At 55.1% G+C, this 6,000-nt stretch overlaps 1 protein-coding gene and 1 pseudogene across 1 annotated transcript in view; one reads left to right on the forward strand and one right to left on the reverse strand.

Moving 5' to 3' along the window:
• The window catches only part of LOC144812334 (NAD-dependent protein deacetylase sirtuin-3-like), a 401,094-nt gene that overhangs the window by 246,961 nt on the left and 148,133 nt on the right, over positions 1-6,000 (reverse strand). The gene's annotated exons all lie outside the window — the stretch shown is intronic.
• LOC144781538 (18S ribosomal RNA) lies at positions 2,207-3,910 on the forward strand (annotated as a pseudogene).

Here is a 6,000-nt window from a genome sequence, read left to right on the forward strand (position 1 = left end):
TGCCGGGGACACGATGGTCTATGCCCGGACAACACCTCCCCTCCGTCCGGGGGCTCCCTCCTCTGGCACACGACGTGGCAAAGTGCCCGGGACAGGCTCCATGGGTCCCGGGCAGTCCTCCCCCGGGCGTCCGGGCCCCGAACCCTGCTAGGGCAGGTGAGAGCCCTACCGGAAAGGCTTGGCTCGGGGCAAGCAGACGGGAGTCGGTTCGGTCCCAGCCATAAGGTCGCACCTGTCCCCTCGACCATCTGGTCTCACACAATGCTTTCCAATAGGGCGACCAGATGGCCGGGCCGGCCTGGAAGTCCTGAGAGGGCTCATTTGCCTCCCGGATCCCAGCCAGGGCACCAGGATGTCAGGCACGTTCGCGCTCTGGGTCCCCTCCGTCACTCGGCACACACGGGTTCCCAGAAAGAGGGGTAGCCTTCCTCCGGATTACTAGGGGCAAGGGTATGCCCGGACACCGCTCCCGGGCTGGCGGTACCCAGCCGGGGACCACATGGGCTGGGCACGGGCAACACCTCCCAGGCACCCGGGGCTCCCTTCCTCCGGCCCGCAGCGTGGAAAAGTACCCGGGACGGGCTCCATGTGTCTCGGGCAGTCCTCCCCCGGGCGTCCGGGCCAGAGAGCTCCGGTCGTCCTCCCCGTGCCGCAGACCCAGCCGGGGTCCCCGAGCTCCCGGGAAGCGGAGCCCCGAGCCCCCAAGCCCTGCTAGTGCAGGCAGGAGCCCTACCGGGAAGGCTCAGCTCAGGGCAGGCAGACGGGAGTCCGTTCGGTCCCGGCCCTCTGATCACACCTGTCCCCTCGGCCATCTGGTCGCACACAATACTTTACAATGTGCGACCAGATGGCGGGCGACCAGATGGCAGAGCTGCCCTTGGAAGTCCCGATGAGGGCTCATTTGCCTCCCCGTTCCCAGTGAGGGCTCCAGGAGGTCGGGTACTTTCGCGCCTTGGGTCCCCTCTGTCACCTCGTGTGGGTAATTGTCCTCCGGATTACTAAGGAGAGGGTCAGTCAGACCTCTGTAGAGTCCAGCAATTTTGAAACAGGGGAAAGCAGAACCCGGGCCTGCCCGCAGGGGCCCCTAGGGGCCAGGGTACGCACATGCCTCTCAGCCCCTTGCCGATGGTCCTTTATCTCAGAGTTTGCTCAGGCAGTCCTCTGTGAGGTCCGGCGATGCTGAGACGGGGGAAGGCAGCCCCGGGCCCGCCCGCTGGGGCCTCCAGGGGCCCGGGTACGCACCTGCCTCTCAGCCCCTTCCTGATGGTCCTTTTTCTCCGAGGTTGTTTCCTCAGTCAGATCTCCGTGAGGTCCGGCGATGCGGAGACGGGGGCGGGGGGGGAGGGCGGCCCCGGGCCCGCCCGCTGGGGCCTCCAAGGGCCCGGGTACACACCTGCCTCTCAGCCCCTTGCAGATGGTCCTTTTCTCAGAATTTGCTCAGGCAGACCTCCGTGAGGTCCGGCGATGCTGAGACGGGGGAAGGTGGTACCTGGGCCTGCACCTGCCTCCTGGCCCCTTCCCGATGGTCCTTTGTCTCTGGGTCTGCTTGCCCCGGGAGCAGGCAGGCAGGGGATGCTAAGCCAGCATACCCACTGCGCAGGGTGGCCTGCCAGGGGATGCCCCAGCTGTACTCTGATCGATTGGGCACTCTAGGTCCGTTTAGGGATTGACTGCTTTGCCAGCCTCAGCTGTTTCGAGCAAAGAGCTTCTTCCCCGCATGGACCGTTCGACTCGAGGGCCTGCCGCCTGGCGGGAGGCCTTGAACCCAGCAGAGCGAAGGCCGTGTGGCCCTGGCAGCTCGTGCCCCCCCAGTGGTCTGACCCGAGCAGTAAGGGTCAGTGGTGCCAGGTCCTTAGAAGCTGCTACCCAGCAGGTCTGTAGGCCCCGCGTGCCACACCGTCACCTCTCTCTGCCCAGCACATTTCCACAGCAGCTCGGAACGACTGTTCCGAGGGGTGCCGCCGCCAGGCTCCCGCACTCCTGCATCTTGCTCAGGCTGCGCCTCGGCCCGCCTCTCCCGCCCGGGGGAGACGGCTGGGCCTGCCGGTGCCCATGCGACCGCACATCTCCACACCCTCCAGCGAGCCCTCCTGCCCAGGCCGGTGGACTCCTTCCCCTGGCAGTCTCCAGAGAGATGGAGGGGTGTGCAAAGGTTGCCAGTTGGAGAGATGGGCACGCGGCCCCCACCCCCGTCAGCAGGTGCGGCTACCTGGTTGATATCCTGCCAGTAGCATATGCTTGTCTCAAAGATTATGCCATGCACATGTAAGTACACACGGCCGGTACAGTGAAACTGCGAATGGCTCATTAAATCAGTTATGGTTCCTTTGATCGCTCCATCTGTTACTTGGATAACTGTGGTAATTCTAGAGCTAATACATGCAGACGAGCGCTGACCTCCTGGGACCAAGACCAATCGGGCTCGCCAGGCCGCTTTGGTGACTCTAGATAACCTTCGGATGTCTACCCTATCAACTTTCGATGGTACTTTCTGTTCCTACCATGGTGACCACTGGTAACAGGGAATCAGGGTTAGATTCCGGAGAGGGAGCTTGAGAAACAGCTGCCCCATCCTAGGAAGGCAGCAGGCGCGCAAATTACCCACTCCAGAATCGGGGAGTTAGTGACGAAAAATAACAATACAGGACTCTTTCGAGGCCCTGTAATTGGAATGAGTACACTTTAAATCCTTTAACGAGGATCCATTGGAGGGCAAGTCTGGTGCCAGCAGCCGTGGTAATTCCAGCTCCAATAGCGTATATTAAAGTTGCTGTAGTTAAAAAGCTCGTAGTTGGATCTTAGGATCGAGCTGCCTCTTGGCGCCACCTTGATGCTCTTGACTGAGTGTTCTGGGGGGCCGAAGCGTTTACTTTGAAAAAATTAGAGTGTTAAAGCAGGCCGGTCGCCTGAATACTTCAGCTAGGAATAATGGAATAGGACTCCGGTTCTATTTTGTTGGTTTTTGGAACTAGGGCCATGATTAAGAGGGACCGCCGGGGGCATTCGTATTGTGCCGCTAGAGCTGAAATTCTTGGACCGGCGCAAAACGAACCAAAGCGAAAGCATTTGCTAAGAATGTTTCCATTAATCAAGAATGAAAGTCGGAGGTTCAAAGACTATCAGATACCGTCGTAGTTCCGACCATAAACAATGCCGACTAGCTATACGGCGGCGTTATTCCCATGACCCGCCAAGCACCGTCCGGGAAACCAAAGTCTTTGGGTTCCGGGGGGAGTATGGTTGCAAAGCTGAAATTTAAAGGAATTGACAGAAGGGCACCACCAGGAGTGGAGCCTGCGGCTTAATTTGACTTAACATGGGAAACCTCAACCGGCCCGGACACGGAAAAGATTGACAGATTGATAGCTCTTTCCTCGATTCTGTGGGTGGTGGTGCATGGCCGTTCTTAGTTGGTGGAGCGATTTGTCTGGTTAAGTCCGATAACGAATGAGACACCTCCATGCTAACTAGTTACGCAACCCCCAGCGGTCGACGTCCAACTTCCTAGAGGGACAAGTGGCGTTCAGCCACACGAGATCGAGCAATAACAGGTCTGTGATGCCCTTCGATGTCCGGGGCTGCACACCGCTACACTGAACGGATCGGCGTGTGTCTACCCTTCGCCAACAGGTGCGGGTAACCCGCTGAACCCCGTTTGTGATAGGGATTGGGGATTGCAATTATTTCCCATGAACGAGGGTCATAAGCTCGCGTTGATTAAGTCCCTGCCCTTCGTACACACCGCCCGTCGCTACTACCGATTGGATGGTTTAGTGAGGTCCTTGGATCGGCCCCACCGGGGTCGGCAACGGCCCTGGCGGAGCGCTGAGAAGACGATCAACCTTGACTATCTAGAGCAAGTAAAAGTCGTAACAAGGTGTCTGTAGGAGAACCTGCGGAAGGATCATTAAACGTGGAGCGGCCTGAACGACTGACTGCGCTAGCCTGAAGCCCTTGGCCGCCTCCTGCAAGCACGCACCCCAGGGACAGGGCCCAGCTCTGCCCTGGCATGCCCCGGCCGGCGAAGTGGTCCCGGCCACAAGGGGTGCATGGGTAAGGACCGGGACTTCGGCAGGCCTCTTCCCCCTGGGGAGGGCCCGACCGACGCGTGATGTACTGGGCATGGGGGGCAACAAGTCAGATCCGTAACTTCGGGATAAGGATTGGCTCGAAGGGCTGGGTCGGTCGGGCTGGGTCGCGAAGAGAGGCTGGGCGTGCGCGGCAGCTGGAAGAGGCGCCTCCCTCTGGGGTGGCGGCGACTCTGGACGCGAGCCGGGCCCTTCCTGTGGATCGGCCCAGCTGTGGTGGTCACCCTCCCCATGCCCCCTCCCCGGGGGCGCAGGGCCGGCGTTCTACCTCGGCCGGCACTTAGTAGCTGACATAGCACTGGTGCGGACCAGGAGAATCCGACTGTTTCATTAAAACAAAGCATTGCGAAGGCCCGAGGCGGGTGTTAACGCATTGTGATTTCTGCCCATTGCTCTGAATGTCAAATTAAAGAAATTCAATGACGCGTGGGTAAACAACGGGAGTAACTATGACTCTCTTAACCTATTCTCGGTTGTAGTGGCCTGTACCTCCCAGGGGTCCCACCGGTAACTGCCTCTGAAGTAATAGACTCCGCGTAGAGAAGCATATGGAGACAGGCCAAACAAGGTTCTATCATGGCAGCGAGCGTGATAGTGAGAAATGGCGAAGCAAACAAACCCAATTCCAGATGGGGTAGTTCCTGGAGAATAAAAACCCTGTTAAGATGGTGTAAGGAGGTGCTGTCTTTCCCAGAAATCATTAACCTGCACTAGCTTCAAACAATGCAACAAATAACAACGATTCAGATCCCGATATAGGCCTTAGTTCACCCTTTATAGCAGAAGAAGACACAACAGTAGACCTCAGCAAATCCATCGAGTTTGTGGCCACCTCAGCCAAGAATGACATTGGTACAGCAACATTTTAAAATCTTTCTGATGTGTACGAGGTCAGCAAAGATGTAATAACAAAGAAAAGTGATTACACAAAAAAAGTCACTTATTGGAAGTACCCAAACGAAAAATATAAATGTGACTTGTGTGGAGACATATTGGGAACTTTTAAAGGACTGAGAAAACATGTCTCCAACAAGCACAAAGGCTTCAATCTCAAAACATACTGCTCAAAATGTGACAAAGAAGCCAAATACCACAATATTGCATGCCATTATGCCAAATGTAAAGGAAGACCTCAAAAAGAAGAGCTGCCATTCCTGTGCAGCTTCTGTGACCTCGGATTTGGAACAAAAATTTGTGTTTCTCAACATGCTGGGCATGCACATCCAAGAGCGCAAAATGAGGCTAGACTAGCAGCTCTAGCAAGCAGCAAACCGTCAAAATTATGGTCACAAGAAGAAATACTGCTACTAGCAGAATTGGAAAAAGTATATGAAAATAAGTGGAATATTAATGCGCTGATGGTTCCACATTTTGACAACAAGAACAGAAAACAAATTGCAGAAAACAGAAGAGATAGAAGAGATAAAAGCAAAAAATCCGCAAAAGATGTACTACAAGCATCAAATGTTTCTGAAAATGACTCTTGCGATGAACCAGAGGTTACAGTGGAAGTAACAACAGAAAAGCACAGAGACTTTATCAATCGAAAACGTGCGCAAAAAATCAAGAACTTTGATGAACTGGAAGACAGAATATCAGAAATCGAGAAGTACACTCAAAACGTAGAGCAGCACGATGCTGCTATGGATCTGATGGATGAGGTAGTGACTTATATCGCAGAAAACACCACTGATATAAGTCCTGCTCAGGTGTACCAACAAATGAACCAACAAGTGACTCAATAATGAACCTATGAACTCTGCTCAAGATGAGCACCAGAATGCCTCAGTAGGAAACAAGATAACAAAAAAAGACAAGAAAAACGGAAGGCCTAATCGGACGCACAAGAAAAATTATGCCAAAGCAAAGGGCAGCTATAAAGAATACCAGGCAATGTTTAAAAAAGACAAAA

The sequence above is a fragment of the Lissotriton helveticus genome, chromosome 1_1 (genome assembly GCF_964261635.1).
Source record: "Lissotriton helveticus chromosome 1_1, aLisHel1.1, whole genome shotgun sequence".
NCBI classification, from domain to species: domain Eukaryota; kingdom Metazoa; phylum Chordata; class Amphibia; order Caudata; family Salamandridae; genus Lissotriton; species Lissotriton helveticus.